Source organism: Muntiacus reevesi, chromosome 10, assembly GCF_963930625.1.
Source record: "Muntiacus reevesi chromosome 10, mMunRee1.1, whole genome shotgun sequence".
Taxonomy (NCBI): Eukaryota; Metazoa; Chordata; class Mammalia; order Artiodactyla; family Cervidae; genus Muntiacus; species Muntiacus reevesi.
In genome coordinates, this window is record NC_089258.1 from 44,031,849 (window position 1) to 44,053,397 (window position 21,549).

The following is a 21,549-nucleotide window of genomic DNA, read 5'->3' on the forward strand; positions in this document are numbered from 1 at the left end:
GCATCCCACCTGGGCTGGTGGTCTGTTTCACCACAGATAATATACATGAAGCTGATCCTCTTATAACACAAGAAGGTGCTGAAGAACTCAGTGTCGGCCGCTCTATGGTCATTTGTCATTTGAAGCAAGTTGGAAAGGTGAAGAAGTCTGATAAGTGGGTGCCTCATGAACTGACCAAAAATCAAAAAATCGTTCTGAAATGCTGTCTTCTCTTGTTTTATGCAACAATGAACCATTTTTTTGATTGGATTATGATGTGTGACAAAAGTGGATTTGATATGGCAACTGGTAATGATTAGTTCATTGGTTGGACCAAAAAGAAGCTCCAAAGCACTTCCCAAACTTGCCGAAATTTGCACCAGAAAAAGGTCATGGTCAGTCTCTGTTGGTCTGCTGCCGGTCTGATCCATTACAGCTTTCTGAATCTTGATGAAGCCATTATGTCTGAGAAGTATGCTCAGTAGGTCAGTGAGATGCGCTGAAAACTGCAATGCCAACAGTTGTTTTTTAGTTGCTAAGTTGTGTCTGACTCTTTGTGACCCAAAGGACTGCAGGGTGCCAGGCTTCCTTGTCCTTCACTATGCACTCAGCCTTCTTTATGATCCAACTCTCACATTTGTCCATGACTACTGGAAAAATTGTATCTTTGACTGTACAGATCTTTGTTGGCAAAGTGACGTCTCTATATTTTAATATGCTATTTAGTTTTGTCATAGCTTTCCTTCCAAGGAGCAAGTGTCTTTTAATTTCATGGCAGCAGTCACCATCTGCAGTGATTTTGTAGCCCAAGAAAATAAAATCTGTCACTGTTTCCACTTTTCCCCCTTCTATTTAATCAACAGAAAGGGCCCAGTTCTTCTCCATGACAACGCCTGACCGCATGTCACACAACCAATGCTTCAAATGTTGAACAAACTGGACTATAAAGTTTTGCCTTATCTGCCATATTCATCTGACCTCTCACCAACTACCACTTCAAGCATCTCAACAACTTTTTGCAGGGAAAACACTTCCACAACCAGCAGGAGGCAGAAAATGCTTTCTACGAGTTCATTGAATCCCGAGGCACAGATTTTTATACTACAGGAATAAACAAACTTATTTCTTGTTGGCCAAAATGTGTCAGTTGTGATGGTTCCTATTTTGATTAGTAAAGGTATGTGTGAGCCTAGTTATAATGATTTACTTTTTTAATTTTTTATTTTTCTTAGTTATAATGATTTAAAATTCACAGTCTGAAATCACTGTTATGTTTGCACCAACCTAATAAATGTTGGCACATTTCATTCACAGCTGATATTAAAGGTAAGAGCTACATAAATGTATCTATGTTTAGAGAATCACTATAAATGCAGCTGTTTTAGCAACTCTTGTACCATCTTAGGGGCTTCCCTGGTGGCTCAGTTGGTAAAGAATCTGCCTGCAATGAGGGAGACGTGGGTTCATTCCCTGGGTTGGGAAGATCCTTGGAGAAGGGCATGGAAACCCACTCTAGCATTCTTGCCTGGAGAATCCCCATGGACAGAAGAGCCTGGTGGTCTATAGTCCATGCGGTCACAAACCTGGTGGCTACAGTCCATGGGATCACAAAAAGTTGGACGTGACTGAGCACATATACCATCTTTAACATTTGTCCTTCATGAAATGATTTTCCAAAATAGTGAAAAAAAGAAAAGCAAAACTTTGTAAAGCTTAAATAAAATAACCCCAAATACAGCCCGCTTTATATGTATGTGAGCCTGAGCATAACATATTAAGTATTTTTTCTTTTTAAATGACAGAGGTAAGTTCTCACTCAGATAACTGTCTGTGGACTGGCTGACCCGAGAGTATCTGGAGAACCATCTCAGGCTTAGGCCAGGCAGGACCAGGCTTCATTGTGCAGGGGTGTCCTGAGTCTTGCAGGGACTCTAGCATCTGGGGTTCTGTTCTTTAAATGCCGGCAATAACCCCAGTCATCATAAGCACCAAAAGTGCTCTCTCGGACCTGCCAGACGCCCCGAGGACAGTGTCCCCCGAGAACCCTGGTCCTAGGGTGCTGATCCTTTGCATGTTAAGTGCCTGCCTCATGGAGGACCATCCTGGACCAGCAGGTGGGCGGCACTTAGCTGTGGCATTTTCCAGAATCACCGAGATCAAACTATGCTCTCCAGCACACCTGCTGTATTTATTTTACCTCCTTTAAGTTGCCTGGACTCAGCTGTCTTTCAAAGTGTTTTTTCAGGAAATTAGTTTAGAATTATGCTTTGAATAGAAGCAAATGTTAAGGGATCATCCATTCAGATGCTAATAATGTTTCCTGTTTGTGATGAATGATAAAAGAAATTGAAATGGTGGAAACCTATTTTTCCCCTCTTATTGGTGGCTAACTATCATTTTGGGACTGACAAAAGGTTTTTGGGTCGTTAGACATGTTTTTGTGGTGGCAGTAGCATTCTTTTTCATTTAAAATAGTTTCATTAAATATTGTACAGATATGAAAATATTTCTTATATATATATATAAAGTATGAAAAAAGATAAGAACTCAGTTTAAAAAAAAATTGAGACCTCATGATCTTACAGAGTTCTCTGTGGGCTCCTCTTTGATTTTTGTTCCTCACAGAAGTAATCCCTTGCCTTTTACCAAAAACTTAGTTTTGCTAAAAATATTTCTATTCCCTAAACAAAATATTGCTTAGTTTCCTGAGTATATGAACTTTATATTAATGGAATCATGGTGTATTACTCCTCTCCGATTTACTCCTATGCCTTGTAGTTCAGTACTTTGAGATTCATCTCGTTTGCTTGTAGCCGAGCTTTGTTTGTTAAAAGTGAACATATCACAGTTGGTTTCTCCATTTTCAGCCATGTGAACATTTTCACTGTTTCTGGCTTTGTTGTCGCAGGGATTCTGTGCATATTCTTGTCCATGGCTCCTGACACCTGTGAACCCTTGTTGTGTGGAAGACCTGTTTCATTGTTACTAGGTGACGCTCAACTGCTTTCCAAAGTCGCTGTGGCCTTTCCTACTCCCACTAGGCCTGGTCAGGCCCTTGCTTTCTCTCAATTCTTGGCAGCACTTGTCATAATGAGATTAAAATTTTTTGCCTGTCCTTTGGATGTGACATGATATCTCATTTCATTTGTATTTTCTGATTTTTCATGAGGTTGACTATTTTTTGTTTGTTGGCCATATATATTTCCTATTGTGACAGGTGCTTATTGAAAAATTTTGTTGATTTTTCTACTTGATTATCTTTTTATTGCTGATTTTTAGGAATCAGTATTTTGGATATAAATCTTACATCATTTATTTTTTATCATTTATTTTAATACATATTTCAAATTTATCTTCCCAGTGTGTACTTGTCTTTCCATGTTTTTTATGGTTTCTTTTAATGAGGGCTCCCCTTGTAGCTCAGCTGGTAAAGAATTCACCTGCAGTGCAGGAGGCCCCAGTTTGATTCCTGGGTTGGGAAGATCCCCTGGAGAAGGGATGGGCTACCCGCTCTGGATTCTTGGGCTTCCCTTGTGGCTCAACTGGTAAAGAATCCATCTGCAGTGGGGGAAGCCTGGATTCGATCTTCCCAGTGTGTACTTGTTTTTCCATGTTTTTTATGCTTTCTTTTAAAGAATAGAAGTTCTTAAGTTTAGTCAAGTCCAGGCCTTAATCTTGTTCTGTGTAGCTAGTGGTTATGTCACCGAGCTGTGGGTGAGCAGACAGGCACTCTGAAATGGGCTCAGTCTGGTGAAGGAACTGGGGAAGTCACTGCCCTCTGAGTGGGAAGGGCAAGGTACAGCCATGGGGAGCTGCTTGCCTAGCTGTGGTGGTTAGTTTTTGAGCAACTGAAAATTTGTTTGGAACCTAGACATCACCGACCCCCTAACCATTGAAGAGGGCATTGGGCAGTGAAGGCCCCAGGCTCACTGTCTTCCTGCATGTGCCCATGTGTGCAGGGTGTCAGGGCATGCAGCTGCTTGCCGTGAACATAACACAGCTGAGGGTCCTCCCTGCCGCTGCTGCTGCACTGAGTTCAGCTGTAGCCTTGCGGAGCAGTGTTCCCTGGTATGACTGTGCTGGTTTCTTTATCGATTCCATTGTGGAAACGCATCAGAGCTGTTTGTAGCTTCCAGTGACAATGAGTGAGGCTGCACTGGATACCCTGTGAATGTTTTTATGTGACATCTGTCCTCATTTCTCCCGGAGGGTTTCATTTCAGGATCAAGATGGGGATGGTGACTTGAGGGGAAAGTATGTGTGAGCTTTTCTGAAACAGCCAACTTTCCTTATGTGCTGCCTCCCCCAGAGCACGAGGGGCCTGGTAGCCCAGGGTCCCCGTGGCTCTTTGTCCCTGTAGCTCTGTGTCCCCATGGGTCTGGTGCTTCTAAGTCTGGCTGGTTCTCCCAGCTCTTCTAACAGTGAGTGGTTACATTTCTGTTGAGGTTTTAATTGAATTTCCCCAGTAACTAATGACACTGAGCCTCTTTTCTTTTTTATTTTTTCAATTATTTTTATTAGTTGGAGGCTAATTACTTTACAGTACTGTAGTGGTTTTTGCCATACATTGACATGAACCAGCCATGGATTTACATGTGTTCCCCATCCCGATCCCCCCTCCTGTCTCCCTCTCCATCCCATCCCTCTGGGTCTTCCCAGTGCACCAGCCCTGAGCACTTGTCTCATGCATCCAACCTGGGCTGGTGACACATACACTATGGAATATTACTCAGCCATTAAAAAGAATTCATTTGAATCAGTTCTAATGAGATGGATGAAACTGGAGCCCGTTATACAGAGTGAAGTAAGCCAGAAAGATAAAGACCAATACAATATACTAATGCATATATATGAGCCTCTTTTCACATGCTTGCTTTTCATCTTTATTCTTTGATGAAGGGTCTGTTAATGTATTGTCCACTTTTAAAAAAATAGGTTGTTTGTATTTTAATGTGTTATTTTGAGATTTCCTCGTGTATTCTGGGCATAAGTCTTTTTTCATAATATACTTATAATTTAGAAATAGATTCCCCTAGTTGTGTGTTGTCTTTTTTTCTTAACAGTTTCTTTTCAACAGCAGAGTATTTTAATTTTAATAATGTTAAGTTTATAATTTTTTTTATGATTTGTGCTTTTGTAGTTGTGTCTAAGAACTCTTTGCCTGTCCCAAAGCCATAGAGAATTTGACCTATGACTTTTGCCAAAAATTGTTTAAAGTTTTATATTAAAGTCTCTTAGCTATTTTTGACTAATTTTTTGTGTAAGATATGAGGAATACTTTGAGGTTTATTTATTTATTGCATATGATTAGCATGCTTTTAAAACTTTTAAAATATATATTTTCAGCACAATCTTTTAAAAAGATTTTTGCAGCTATTCTGTTCTGAATGTCTGTGTCTGGTGTAGGTGTATTAAGAGTGTAAATAAGAGTGTAATAAGAGTGTAGGTGTAAAAGAGTGTCTAGCTTGCCACACTCTGGTCTTCATGGACTCTCTCATTTTGCAGGGAATTTTTGTGTGAGAGAAGACTATTGACCCAATTTTTATTTTGTTTAGCACTCAATTTTATGCATTTATAAAGCAGTTTTTATTTTAGCATTAAACTTGACCTTTCCTTATATATTTTACATGTTATATACATGATTAATTAATGCATTGTGAATTTAACAAGGAAAAGTTTTGTAAATTGTATTAAAAAACACCAATTTAAGAAGTGTTGAACCATTTATCCACAGTTAATATAATTCACTGTTCTCACAAAGCAGATTCTCATAATTACAGAGAAAAATACTGCAATGATTATAAAACTAGTAAAAAAAAAAAAAAAGAACCCTATATTATGAGATGTTGTAAATGTTTTATTTACAATTAGATGTTTTAAGAAAGTTCTTATACGTCTTAAGTATTCTAGTTTTGTAACTTGTTGTAATTTTGGAATTTGTGCCCTAGATCTTTCAGAACATTCGAGTTTTATTTACTGAAATACCAAAAATTGTTTTTTAAAATTATTTTGATTGAATTCAGAGAACTAAAATACCAAATGATTTGAGTTATATAGAAATATAACCTGAAGAAATATTGTTAAGAATCATAAGATATCTACCTCCCAGGCCTATATTGTTTTGCAGGTGACTTTTATCAAACATTTAAGGAGTGAATAATTCTTCCTTCAAATGGAAGGGAAGGAAAGATGCAGGAATAGCTAACTAATTTTGTGAGACTAATGAAATCCTATTACAAAACTAAACATAAGAAAAGAAAAAAGTTTATAGACTTAGGACTCCTGGTGTCCAGTCGGGCGTGCAAAGACCCTGTGAGTCACCACTTCATCCTGACAAGTAAAAACTGAGCAACGGTTCTGAGATTCACCAGAGAAGAGAGGCTACAGAACAAATCACTGACGCCCAACTTAGAGAGACAGAGAATCACAATTTCCTGGAGTAGAAATCCACGAGCAGAAGCCTCCCTGGGAAGGTTCAACTGCAATTGAGAAATTGCTGGAAGTTAAGTGTGGCCGAGTCTAAGAGATAAAAACTCGAAGGGGACCAAGTTAAAGCAGAACATTCGAGTTTTAGTTTCACTAGTCTTTGTAGACCCTGGAAAAAATGTTTGTTCCCCCCAGGCTCCTTTTTGGGTGTTGGCTTGTTGGTTTTTGGTTGAGTGGGGAATCAGGACAGTTCAGACGCAAACTGTTGTTACTCAGCAGCGTCCCTTCTGTATGATCAAATTATTTGTGTCTTTAGATCTTTATGTTCCTATTTTTATGTGGTTTTAGATTTTTGAAAACTTGGTTTTATTTCTAGGAATTTGTTATTTTTTAAAAGGTTTGTTCATCCTATATTCCTTACGGCATATTGACCTACTCTGTCATTATTTTTAAAAACGTATATGTTGCTTTAAAATCTTACATTATAAATAAGAGGACTGTTTACACAAGGGTTGAGTCTGTGTGGTTCCCTCTGCTCTTTGGAATTTTGGCTAATTTATCATTTTGGATTACACCTTCTTTTTGACAACTGGTGCCCAGTAAACTCTTGGGGCCTTTCTCCCTGTTGACGGTGTGTGACCCACTGCTGGTTGATCCTCTCTGTTCTTGTCTAGGCCTGCTTTTTCAGAATCTTATTTGTCTCACTCAAACTATTGTTTACTTTTCTGTTTTCAAAGAGGGATTAAGGAACTTAAGTATACTTTACGAACAGACCAGTGCTCAGTAGAGGAAACAAGTTATTATCACTTACATGTTTGTTTCTATGTATTAGAATCAACAAGTAGATATTTAGATCTTTTTCTTAATACTTTTGTGTATTTGTCTTCAGTTTAGTTCAGTTTAGTCACTCAGTTGTGTCCTACTCTTTGAGACCCCATGGACTGCAGTGCACCAGGCCTCCCTGTCCATCACCAACTCCCAGAGTTTACCCAAACTCATGTCCATTCAGTTGGTGACGCCATCCAACCATCTCATCCTCTGTCGTCCCCTTCTCCTCCTGCCCTCAATCTTTCCCAGCATCAGGGTCTTTTCCAATGAGTCGGCTTTTCACATCACGTGGCCAAAGTATTGGAGTTTCAGCTTCAACATCAATCCTTCCAATGAACACCCAGGACTGATCTCCTTTAGGGTGGACTAGTTGGATCTCCTTGCAGTCCAAGGGACTCTCAAGAGTCTTCTTCAACACCACAGTTCAAAAGCATCAGCTTTTGGTGCTCAGCTTTCTTTATAGTCCAACTCTCACATCCATACACGACCACTGGAAAAACCACAGCCTTGACTAGATGGACCTTTGTTGACAAACTAATGTCTCTGCTTTTTAATATGCTATCTATAGTTGGTCATAACTTCGCTTCCAAGGAATAAGTGCCTTTTAATTTCATGGCTGCAGTCACCATCTGCAGTGATTTTGGAGCCCAAAAAATTAAAGTCAGCCATTGTTTCCCTACCCATTTGCCATGAAGTGATGGGACCAGATACCATGATATTAGTTTTCTGAATGTTCAACTTTAAGCCAACTTTTTCCCTCTCCTCTTTCACTTTCATTAAGAGCCTCTTTAGTTCTTCACTTTCTGCCATAAGGGTGGTGTTATCTGCATATCTGAGGTTATTGATATTTCTCCTAGCAATCTTGAGTCCAGCTTATGCTTCATTCAGCCCAGTGTTTCTCATGTTGTACACTGCACAGAAGTTAAATAAGCAGGGTAACAATATACAGCCTTGATGTACTCCTTTTCCTATTTGGAACCAGTCTATTGTTCCATGTCCAGTTCTAACTGTTGCTTCCTGACCTGCATACAGATTTCTGAAGAGGCAGATCAGGTGGTCTGGTATGCCCATCTCCTTCAGAATTTTCCACAGTGTATTGTGATCCACACAGTCAAAGGCCTTGGCCTAGTCAATAAAGCAGAAGTAAATATTTTTCTGGAACTCTCTTGCTTTTTCAGTGATCCAGTGGATATTGGCGATTTGATCTCTGGTTCCACTGCCTTTTCTAAAACCAGCTTGAACACGTGGAAGTTCATGGATGACGTATTGCTGAAGCCTGGCTTGGAGAATTTTGAGCATTACTTTGCTAGTGTGTGAGATGAGTGCAATTGTGTGGTAGTTTGAGTATTCTTTGGCATTGCCTTTCTTTGGGACTGGAGTGAAAACTGACCTTTTCTAATCCCGTGGCCACTGCTGAGTTTTCCAGATTTGCTGACATATTGAGTGCAGCACTTTCACAGCATCAACTTTTAGGATTTGAAATAGCTCAACTGGAATTCCATCACCTTCACTTGCTTTGTTTGTAGTGATGCTTCCTGAGACCCACTTGACTTCACATTCCAGTTGTGTAGCTCTAGGTGAGTGATCACACCATCATGATTATCTGGGTCATGAAGATCTTTTTTGTACAGTTCTGTGTATTCTTGCCACCTCTTCTTAATATCTTTGGCTTCTATTAGGTCCATACCATTTCTGTCCTTTATTGAGCCTTTTCATGAAATGTTCCCTTGGTATCTGTAATTTTCTTGAAGATGTCCCTAGTCTTTCCCATTCTATTATTTTCCTCTATTTCTTTACACTGATCACTGAGGAAGGCTTTCTTATCTCTCCTTGCTATTCTTTGAAACTCTGCATTCAAATGGATATGTCTTTCCTTTTCTTCTTTGCTTTTTGCTTCTCTTCTTTTCACAGCTATTTGTAAGGCCTCCTTAGGCAGCCATTTTGCTTTTTTGCTTTTCTTTTTCTTGGGCATGGTCTTGCTCCCTGTCTCCTGTATAGTGTCGCAAACCTCCATCCATAGTTCATCAGGTAGTCTGTCTGTCAGATCTAGTCCTTTAAATCTGTTTCTTACTTCCACTGTATAGTCATAAGGGATTTGATTTAGGTCATACCTGAATGGTCTAGTGGTTTTCCCCACTTTCTTCAATTTAAGTCTGAATTTGGCAATAAGGAGTTCATGATCTGAGCCACAGTAAGCTCCCAGTCTTGTTTTTGCTTCCTGTCTAGAGCTTCTCCATTTTTGGCTACAAAGAATGTATAATCAATCTGATTTCGTGTTGGCCATCTGGTGATGTGCATGTATAGAGGCTTCTCTTATGTTGCTGGAATTTGTCTTGTATTTGTGTTGTAGTCAAAACACTTTATATTCATTCTTCTTACCTGCATTTTATTGTGAACTCAGACTTTTAGACCAATCTGACTCACTCCATTTCCCTTGCTACTAATATTATTATTACTATTACTGCTACTACTAACTGTGATGGTCACAACCTCTCCACTTCCTGCTGGCTGGCTGTCATTGTAGCACCTGGCATCTTTGAGGTTATTCTTACTTTTTGGTAAAAAACAAGATGTTTCAAGTGTATCAATTTTTTATTTGTCTCATCGTATGGAACCACTGTCTTCCAGTGAGTCTCAGTAGAGGTAGAGTCTGAGAGCCAGTGGGAGATGGGGGCAGGTCCGGGCCCCTTGCTACTGAGATGTCCTAGTGGAGAGCAGGTGGTCACCACATCCAGGTCTGCTGAATGCTTCCTGTTTCCCCCACACTGTCTGCTTCTACCCAGCTTCTCCTCATGCACATCATCCACATAAACTCGCCTGGGTTTTCCAGAACGATGCCAGCAGACTTTGCAGAGAGCCCAGGAAAATCCTGAGATCTGTGTCATTTTGTGGGAAAATGGGGTGATAGCCCTTGTCTGTCCCTTTCTGAGGTGGCTGGTCAAAGTTAAAATACTTTTTAGGAAAAAAGCCCCATACTTTACTTTTCAGGATTTTTACTGTCTCACAGATACCTTAAGATAAATATTTAATTAAAATGTTTTAGAATAGGGCAGCTAATGTTTTTATGATTTGACATAATACATGTGTTGTTGTTCAGTTGCTGTTGTGTCTGACTCTGCGACCCCATGGACTACAGCATACCAGGCTTCCCTGTACTTCACCATCTCTCCCAAAGTTTGCTCAAATTCATGTCCACTGAGTTGGTGATGCTTCCTAACCATCTTATCTTCTACTGCCCTCTTCTCCTTTTGCCTTCGATCTTTTCCAGCATCAGGGTGTTTTCCAGTGAATTGGCTCTTTGTACCAGATGGCCAAAGTATTGGAGCATCAGTTTCAGCAGCAGACTTTCCAATGAATATTCAGGGTTGATTTCCTTTAGGATTGACTGGTTTGATCTCCTTGCTGTCCATGGGACTCTCAAGAGTCTTTTCCAGCGCCACAATTTGAAAGCATCAATTCTCTGGTAGTTAGCCTTCTTTATGGTCCAATTCTCACATGGACCTGACTACTGGCAAAGCCATAGCCTTGACTGTACAGACCTTTGTTGGCAAAGTAATGTCTGCTTTTTAATACACTGTCAAAGTTTGTCAGAGCTTTTGGAGCAAGCGGCTTTTAATTTCATGGCTGCAGTCACCATCCACAATGATTTTAAAGCCCAAGAAAATAAAATCTATACTGCTTTCACTTTTCCCCCTTCTATTTTTCATGAAGTAATGGGACCAGATGCTGTGATCTTAGTTTTTATCATGTTGCATTTTAACCCAACTCTTCCATTCTCCTCTTTTACCGTCATCAAGAAGCTCTTTAGTTTGTCTTCACTTTCTGCCACTAGAGTGCTATCATGTGCATATCTGAAGTTGTTGGTATTTCTCCTGGCAGTCTTGATTCCAGCTTGTGATTCGTCCAGTCTGACTTTTCTCATGATATACTTTGCAGATACGTTAAATAAGCAGGGTAACAGTATACTGCCTTGTCATACTCCTTTCCCAGTTTTGAACCACAATTTTTCCATGTCTGGTTCTAACCCTTGCTTCTTGTCCTGTATATGGGTTTGTCAGGAGACAGGTAAGGTGGTCTGGAACTCCTGTCTCTTTTAAGAGATTTCCATAGTTTGTTGTGATCCATAGTCAGTGGCTTTTGCATAGTCAGTGAAGCAGAAGTAGATGTTTTTCTGGAATTCTCTTGCTTTCTCCATGACACAAGAATGTTGGCAATTTGATCTCTGATTCCTCCGTCTCTTTGAAACCCAGCTTGCACATCTGGAATTTCTTGGTTCATGTCCTGCTGAAACCTGTTTTGATGGATTTTGAGCATAACCTTACTAGCATGTGAAATGAGCGCCATTGTTTGGTAGTTTGAACATTCTTTGGCATTGCCCTTTTTGGGGGATTAAAATGAAAACTAAACTGACCTTTTCTAGTCCTGTGGCCCCTGCTGAGTTTTCCAATTTTGCTGACATATTGAGTGCTGCACTTACCAGGATCATCTTCTAGGATTTTAAATAGCCCTGCTGAATTTCTGTCCCGACCAGTAGCTTTGTTCATAGTAATGCTTCTTAAGGCTCACTTAACTTCACACTCCAGAGTGTCTGGCTCTAGGTAAATGACCACACCATCATGGTTATCTAGGTATTAAAACCTTTTTTTTACAGTTCTTCTGTGTATTCTTACCACCTCTTCTTAATCTCTTCTGCTTCTGTTAGGTCCTTACTGTTTCTGTCCTTTTTTGTGCCCACCTTTGCATGAAATGTTCTCTTGATATGTCCAATTTTCTTGAAGAGATCTCTGAGTCTTTCCCATTCTATTCTTGTCCTCTGTTTATTTGCCTTGTTCATAATGTGTATCTTGATGTGGATGCACATTTGTGTGTGAGTGTATATGAAGCATGTTCGCTGTGTTACCAGGTGACCGTTGGCGGGCTGAGGTTTCTGGTGAGCCCAGGGATGGCCAGTGTCCTCGGGACACCGGTGGAGCTCTGCCTGAGCACACGCTGACTGAGGGGCGGTCAGCAAGCGTCCTTCCATCCACCTCCAGTCCTCCCCTGTCAGTTTGTACTTAACCATTTTCTGTTTTATTTCTTTGCAAAAAATGAAAACATGGCAAGTGTGCATTTGTTCATTTATCCCACAAATGTTTCTTTGTTACTGGCGTGTCCCAGATATGTGTCTTGATGGATGCTCAGTGATCTAAAGTCTAGGTGTTGAACTTGGAGAAGGAACTTATGACTGCCAGAGGAAGGATGTGGAACAGATATTATACAAATGTGTAATTTCTGTGAAGAGCGGGAAGTCGGAGCAGGGGAGGAGGCTACTGGGCACATGACTGTGGGTGCAACAGCCGCCTCGTCGCCCGGAGGCCTGTGGGGGCAGGAGAGCTCCTGTCAGACAGAGTTGCCCACAGGGCCCTGTGGGACGCAGACGGGGAGCAGGGAGACAGGAGCGGGCCTGGGGCCTCCAGCCTCGGGAAGGACGCAGGGCCTGGTGTCCTGTTGGCGGCCTCTGGGTGCGGGCAGGGAGCACGGCTGGTGTATGGTCCGCAGCCTCCCTAGGCCATCTGTGTGCACTGGAGGCTGCAGCTTCTGCCTCTCCAGGGGAGCAGGGGTGGTTTGGGGCAGGGGTGGGCAGAGAGACCGGGGGAGGGGAGTACCTTCACAGCAGAGCAGCAGCTTAGCGATGAGTTCCTGGGTTTAAGAGGAAGAGTGTCGTCAGGGAACCTTGATCATTGGCCTGAGGAAGGGGGATGATGAGCCACTTAATGGACCCTCATCAGGCCTCGGTTTCTCCGGTTGCATGCCATTTTCTGCTCTCATGGCCCTGTGTCAGAACTTGGGCTCCAGGTGAACGACCCACCCTTTCCTGACCCCCTGGCACATGTGTCCCTCCTATAGGCAGTGACTGCTCCTCACTTCTTACCTGAGCGATCTCTCTTCTTCTTGAGATTCCCTAAAAACCCACACTTGTAAGTGCCCCCAGTCCTAGTTGACCCTCGTCTTCTCCCTCACGATGCAGCCAGTGGCCCTTATGGAGAGGGTCACTGGACTGCCTTTCCCTGAACTTACCTCTAAGCTCCTGGAGGGCCAGGTTCCCACGTGCCCCACAGATAATAGGTGCCCTCCTGACTGTGGACCACATCGGAGACTCAGTGGTTGAAAAGCCCCCTTAGCTGCAAAGCCACATGTTTGTGTCTGGACTTCAGATTTAATTTTGTTTACTAGGCGCAGTTGATTCTTAAACAGTTCATATTGAGATATGATTTTCTTCACTTTATTAAAAACTATTCCAAGTACACCCCTATGAATAGAGAACCACATGAACTCACCACCATCACTCTCAGGTTTATTGAATCTTAACATCAAGTTGAATGTGCTTCATACTTTCCACCTTCCAAAAGTGAAGCCTTACGGATGTGATTCCTCGAGGCTTCTGCATCCTCCCCTCACTTCTGGCACCCTGTCCCCAACCTGGACCAGCCTTCCCAGTGTGTGGCTCATAGCATCCCTGTTGTGTTTCTGTCACAGACTACTTCTCTGTTCCCACTGTAAATAATAACATGTAGAGTTGTTTGCAGGTATGTAGTGCAGTGTTGTGGAGGCCTGGTTTACCCTTCCTCGGGCTGGTGGGCTCCTGGGTTGTGTCCAGTTTTTGTTGTCAGGCCTTGGTTGTGGTGAATTCCCACATTTCCTTGGGTGCAAGAGCAGCAGTCCCTGTAGCAGTGGTTCTTAAAGTGGGATCCCAGGCCCAGCAGCTCAGCGCCACGTGGAAACTCGCTGGGAATGCAAATTCCTGGGCCCTGCCTCGGACCTCCTGGACAAGAAATTTTGGTTTTGAGGCCCAGAAATCTGGCTTTCTGAAAATACTCCCAAGGATTCTGATCCAAGCCAGAGTGTGAGAACCTGCTCTAGGATTTTCCCTGAAGTGGAATCTCTGAGTCATAGGGGAAGATGATCTTCAGCTTGACTTTATTTTCAGTTTGATGTAAAGCATGGTTTACTGCCATATCAGCCTGTGAAAATTCTGTCAGTTCCCCTTCTCATTCAGCAATCAATATTGTAAGACTTCTAGTTTTTGGCATTTGAAAGCTGTGTTTTTATGTTTTTATGTTTGTTTGCGAATCTTTGATCACTAATGACCCGGACTTTCCTAAGGTTTTCTGACTTTGAATGTTTCCTTTTCTGTTGATCATCTCTTTATATCCTTGGCTCATTTTTCCATTGGTTTATTTGTCTTTTCTGATTGATTTATGTTCTTCATATATTTGAGATACTAATCCTTTGAACTGTGGTGTTGGAGAAGACTCTTGAGAGTCCCTTGAACAGCAAGGAGATCAAACCAGTCAATCCTAAAGAAAATCAGTCCTGAATATTCATTGGAGGGACTGATGCTGAAGCTGAAACTCCAATACTTTGGCCACCTGATGTAAAGAACTGACTCATTGGAAAAGACCCTGATGCTGGGAAAGATTGAAGGCAGGAGGAAAAGGGGACAACAGAGGATGAGATGGCTGGATAGTATCACCATCTCGATGGACGTGCATTTGAGCAAGCTCAAGCTGGTGATAGACAGGGAGACCTGGCATGCTGCAGTTCAAAGAGTGTCGCAAAAAGTTGGACACGACTGAGCAACTGAACTGAACTGAATCCTTTGTCAACTGTGACTTCTTTTGTAATCTGTTTCTGGTGTCTAATTGTGCATATGTTTTAAAATGTTAATTTTAGTAAAGTTTTAAGTCTACTTTTTTCTGTTTTGCAACTTTTGTCTTTAAATTTTGTTTAGAATACCTTCTACATGTTACATATGATAAAGGATGCCAGTTATTTCTTCTCAAGGCTTTAAACTTTGCATTTTGCTGTTATATAATTTGCTCAGAGTTGGTGTAGGGTTTGGGGTGAGACAGGGATCTGATTTTAGTTTTCAGTAGGAATAGTTTGTTATTCCAGTTCAGTCAACTTCTTATCAATATGAACTGCATCGCTGTCACATGTCAAGTTCCCACATGAGTATGGGTCTACTCCAGGGCTTGCTGTTTTGTTTCTGTGGTCTATTTAGTAAGCCTTTTGGCAATCATTCATCTTCTTAACTGGTACGCCCTTAAAATATAAAATACTTGGTAGAGTAAGTCTACACATTTTAGAAAATTATTATTCTAGACCTCTTACTTTTTCCATGTGAAAACTACTTTCCAAGTTTCCCAAAACACTATTGAGATGTCAGTTCATATCAGTTTGAATTTATAGACTATTTGATGGAGAACTTATAGCTTTACTATATTTAATCTCCATTACATGTACAGTGTATGTTTCCATATATTCAGGATTTCTTTTATGTTCTAAATAATATTTGTTACTTTCCCTACTCAGATTTTGGACATCCTTGATTAAGATTTATACTTGAAAAAGCATCTGCAACTTCAAGTTCTGTTTTGAGTAGGATTTTAAAAACTTCCCTACCGATTCTGGCTGGTCTCCTCTAGGGTGCAGACACTGCTGGGTTTTCATTATTGACTTAGGATCCAGATGTCTCGGCCGCTGTCTTATTTGTCAGCAGAGTCTCAGCTCTTTCACATGGCTCCTTGTATTATCTGCAAAATGCATTTTATCTCTTGTTTCTATATTTTGTATTAACTATGTAGCTTGTTAATTTTTTTTTCTGTTTGAAGGTTTTATTTCTCATTTTAAGTTAATGTATAGATAATTAAGAAGAGAAAATAGGCCATCTGCTCTTACTTGTGTGGATGTGGACCAGAATTTCCACGATACTGAGGTCAACTTGTTCTCTTGGAGGCAACACTTCTAACCAGAGTGTTCTTTATGCTCAGAATTAATTTGTAAGAGAAAAGAAAAAACTTGAGCACTAATCCACAATTCATTTCTCTTACTTATTCTCTTACAGTTATAGCTTTGAACTTGAATTCTTCTCTGTTCACTTGTACAGTAGACATGCTGAGTACTTGTGTAAGAAGTTTGAAGCCTTAACTCTAAATCTGCTTTGGACACTTTTTTAAAAAAGCAAATATTTCTTGTGTTCACAGCTCCCAGAGCAGTTGTTGCTGCTTTGTGGGTATTGATAAAAGAGTAAGTTAACTAGTAGACTCACAGATAGTTGATCAACTTTGTTCTCAACAGGACTTCTGCAAACTAAATTAGAATTCCAAACAAGCTGGCGAGTTACTCGGAAAATTGCAGGACATGAATCTGACAGCCTGGATGCAGCAGCGCTTGTGGACATGCTGGCAGAGCTGGCCTGGTGAGCATGTGCTGCTCAGACCCGAGATGGAGCCGCTCCATCTGCTTATCCGTATCGTCCAGCGGCAGGATGCACTCCTCCAGGGCGAAGGGTGTTTGCTGGTCGATGCTTTGCTGTGTCAGCCCAGAGATTATTCTCTGAAGATAATTCGTGTGCTTTTTTATTCTCCAGATGATACTCTGTGGCTCTGGGTACATGAATGTCAGTTATCCTCTTTGAAATCTTTAGGGAAGTATTTCAAAAGGCAGTTAAGTATAAATTCACTTCCTACGGGCTGTTTAGATTAGCAGACTTTTTGAAAGAAATTCAACCTTCTGCATCAGTGTTTTCAACCATTTTCTGTAACTGCTCTGAAATGTACATAGAAACAGTTTCACAAAAGCCTCATGATTATGGCTTTTCTAAGTAGATCTGGATAGAATTGAATTAGAAATAAATGAAAACCTGTCTTGAGTACTGCTGGAACTGGGAGAACATGCGAAAGGCAGATGCCGAGGAGCTGAAGTGCTGAGACGTTAAGTAGCTCGTTTCCACCTATAGCTGGAGTGAACTGTGGAGGGCAGAGCACCACGCACGTTGTGGCAGCAGTTTCTGCCCCAGTCTTGGGGAGACGTGGCCGCGGGCTGAGCCGTCACCCTTGAGGTGCTCTCTGGCTGGGTGGGAAGCAGTGTCCCCATGGCTGATGGACCCTTTCCTAGGGATCCTGCAGGAACCTGGGTGTCCACAGTGATGGGAAGAGTAGCCGTGTGGCTTAGGGAAGTGAAAGTGAAAGTTGCTTAGTCGTGTCCGACTCTTTGCGACCCCGTGGACTGTACAGTCCATGGAATTCTCCAGGCCAGAATACTAGAGTGGGTAGTCTATCCCTTCTTCAGAGTATCTTCCTGACCCAAGGATCAAACCTGGTTTCGGGAAATTGACTCAATTCTTCCTCTTCCTCAGGTTCTACATCCATGAAATAAGTGGCTTAGAATAGACCATATCCAAGGGTTGCTTCTGAATTCACATTTTTAAAATCAAACATGGAAGTAATTTAATTTGAAGCCTCAGCTTTGGGAAATGGTGATTTTCCCTGTTCCTGGAAGCCTGGTGTTGACACATACACACGAGTAGACCCTGAATGGTTAGGGTCCTGGTGTTACTTCATATTTTACTCAGTAGCTTATAAAATTGATGGACAAGATTGAGGACATTAACCACAGTGCTTTTCCATTGTTGCAGAGAATGTGGGTCATTTGAGTGTGGATTTGTAGGCCTCTCAACAGGTGTATTGACGTAAAGTTGTCAGCTGAGCTGACTGTGAATATATGACCCCCAATTGTGTTTTGCTTTACTGTTTGTAAGTTGTTTCTGCATGCACTGCTGTGTGTGAGTGCGTGGCTTTGGTGGGGTGTATTTGGTGTGCTTTATTCCCTGCTGCTGACAGTATGTGGTGGGTGTAATTCAGAGTGGGATGGTCATGTCAATGTATGGCAAAAACCACTGCATATTGTAAAGTAGTTAGCCTCCAATTAAATAAACAATTTTTTTTTTAAAAGTAGGATGGTATTGGAATTGGAGTGGGAGTCAGGGTGTGCACTCACCCTCCACCCCTCGACCAGGCCTGGAACAACCAAGGATGCATTAATGCCAGTAGCATCATTTTCTCTCTGGCCCAAGGGGCCCAGCCCTAAACAGCAAATAATGGTTAAATCCCCAGTATTTAAGAGCTGACAATCTTAGGCCCACTAGGGTTAAATTTCAGGTCTGGGCTTCCCTGTGGCTCAGACAGTAAAGAATCTCTCTGCACTGAAGGAGATCACGGTTCAGTCCTTGGGTTGGGAAGATCCACAGGAAGAGGAAGTGACTACCCACTCCAGTGTTCTTGCCTGGAGAATCCCATGGACAGAGGAGCCTGGTGGGCTACAGTCCACGGGGCTGCAAAGAGCCAGACTTGACCGAACGACTAACACACACACTGGAGGCCCCTAAGAAGGGTCGTTTCTTAGTTCTTACTTCAGGCAGACAGATACGGCATCTCGTCACATTTCACTGTTTAATTATGTCCACACTTCTTGAAAATAAAATTTCAGTGTTCTGAAGTCTGTTTTGGCCAGAAACACACAGAAGGGGTGACCTCCTGGCTGCAGGAGGCCTTCTTTGATTGTTGTTGGGATGCTTTGATATAGTATTTTAATTTGCATTCAGTTAGATTAATATACATCCACTCATTGGGAGTTACAAGTTATAACATGTAGGATTTAAAGCTGGAAGTCAAAACAGTATTCTTGTCAATAAACATTTACAGCCATGAAATGATGAGTGTTATGTTTTGGGAGCTCATGGCACGACTGGTCAGGCCCTGTGTTAGCAGTGATAGTTTATTTTTTAGGAGGTAATTTGAAATAGTAAGACACTTTAAAATAAAAATTGATATTTATGTTACTCAGTGTTCTTGTCATTTATGAGGATAAGACAAAATATACACCTACTTTTCATATCTCTTTTCTTTGGAATTTAAGTGGTTTGTATTTGCAGATATAGAAAAACTGCAAAGTGGATTTAGGAATCTCAAACATAAACTTGCTGAAAATCTGAATGTTTTCTAGATGGAGGAGCCTGGAATGGGTCCTTAAATCTGGAGGTGGTAGGTGTTCAGTGTCCAGTTGGGGTGGTCCTGTACACATGTGGGCTGGAGCTGGACAGCAGACTGACTCCGTATGCCGCCTGGCCTCTGCTGCAGCTGCACTGGAGGGGGAGCCTCCCCCAGCGGCCTCCGTCTGTCCCTGATGGCGTCCGGCTCGTGAAGGAGGACATGGGCCCCCACTGGAACCTCTGAACGTGCAGCCCGGGCCCCTGGGCTCTGGCTGGGCAGCTTGTACTTTAGAGCAGCGCTCCCTGTCTGGGGGGCACCTCTGAGGCCCCGTCAGACTCCTCTCTGCCTCGCGCTTCTCCGTCCATGCAGCCGCACCCCCGGCCAGGCTTGGCGTGGCCACCACAGCTGTCATCCTGCATCCCCCGTCCTCTGCCTTCCCCACCGCCTCTCCTGCCAGGACACGGCTGCACGGGGTGGTTGCTTGTGGGAAGATCAAGTTTACCTCAAGTGTGAGGAGAAGGAGGCCCTAGCCCGCTGCTTTCCTGCCTTCTCCGAGAGGCTGCAGCTCAGCCTGGAGCACCTGCTGGGCAGGGGGCAGGCGTGGGAAGGCCCAGTTGTCTGAACTGTCCCTCACACAGGAGCCGCCTGTGCCATCCATTTGGAAGAAGGCTGTGTGTGTGTGCTCATTCAGTAGTGTCTGACTCTGTGACCCCATGGACTGTAGCGCACCAGGCTCCTCTATCCAGGGAGGATTTCCCAGTCAGGCGTGCTGAGTGAGTTGCCATTTCCTCCTCCAGGGAGTCTTCCCGACCCAGGAATCGAGCCTGTGCCCCCTGTGTCTCTTGCATTGGCAGGGGGTTACTGCTGAGCAGCCTGGGAAGCCCTGACTGCAGTAGGTTGAGGGGAAAGTGTTGTAATGAGGCTCATCATATTCTTCTCCACTGGCACGGGCTTCCTCCTTATGTTCATAGTGAAGGAAAATATCTTAGGGCCATATTTGGGGGCGTATGATCATTACTTAATTGCTGTAATTTAGGTGCAGGGCGGAACCCCGAAGTCTTTAGTATGCTCTATTTTTCTCAGCACGGGTCCATCAGCCCCTCTTTAAAAACTCCCAGAAACTGGAAACCAGGCCCTTGATTAGGCTTCCTGTCCGTGTGGTTCAGAATCTGACACTGTGGCCCCAGACCCCTCTCTCTGCAGCCTCATCTCGGCAGCGGGGGGTGCTGATTCTGGCCCCATTTCCTCTTACTCCCCCACATCCAGGAGACCTGGGAACCCATCTAGGGCAGCTGTAGATTGCTGGAGGCTTGAGAGGGTCTCCATCCATGCTCCCCGCCTGTCTCCAGGCCAAGCTGTGGCCCAGCCTCACTCAGTGCCGCTGCTGCTCACCGACTCTCTTCCCAGGTGTCCCAGGTGGGGTGGGCTGTCTGTCCTTGGCGAGGGAAGCAGACGTTACTGACAGGCTGGCCATGGGGACCAGCAGCCCGCAGTACCTGGGTCATAAGAGTCTCAAGGTCATGACTGTGGCTTCTAAGCATTACTCCCCAGCATTGGTACCTGTGGGCCTCACACGCATTACCCTATTCACACCTAGATTTGCCGTTTCTCCCTCCCTATGAATCACCTGTGATTTGCATTCCTAATCTTCTGGGTCTCTCAGTGTCCCATGTGACTTTTCAGGAATAGCTGCTCAGAGATGTTTTTTCCCTGTTTCCCATTCCACAGCGGAGAAGGAAATGGCAATCCACTCCAGTACTCTTGCCTGGAAAATCCCATGGATGGAAAAGCCTGGTGGGCTACAGTCCACGGGATCACGAAGAGTCGGACACCACTGAGCTACTTCACTTTGACTTTTCACTTTCACTTTTCACTTTCATGCATTGGAGAAGGAAATGGTAACCCACTCCAGTGTTCTTGCCTGGAGAATCCCAGGGACGGGGGAGCCTGATGGGCTGCCATCTATGGGGTCGCATGGAGTTGGACATGACTGAAGCGACTTAGCAGCAGCAGCATCCCACAGCACTGGGACCCCGGGTCTGCAGGCAGGCAGGTCTCTCTGGTTTTCATGGCTTCAGTGATCTTGTTCACATGTTGTCTTGTTTTCTCTGTACCACAAGGGCCGTCCTCCGTGCCAGGCCATAGGGATGGGCGCCAGGGTGGAATCAGGCATTTCTGCTACCCTGGCCTCGTCCATTGTGCGTTGTCTAAGTGCTGTTTACCTGCTGTCCCCACAGATTAAGCGACTATTGAAAGCTGGGCTCAGAGGCAGACTCTTCAAATCAAGTTTTGTCTCTGACTGCCAGGGTTTGCTCTGTGCAAGAGAAAGTCTGCCTTTCCTCTGTGTCTTTCCTGGGAGCAACCGGCTTTATTTATTTTCACAGTTTTATGTTGGAATGTTTTGAATTCCGCTGTGTTTAATCATCTGAACTTTGTGTCCCTGATCATTTTAATTAGCAAATACAAACCCCTTAAGCTTGATTTTTCCAATTTGGTGGAGAAG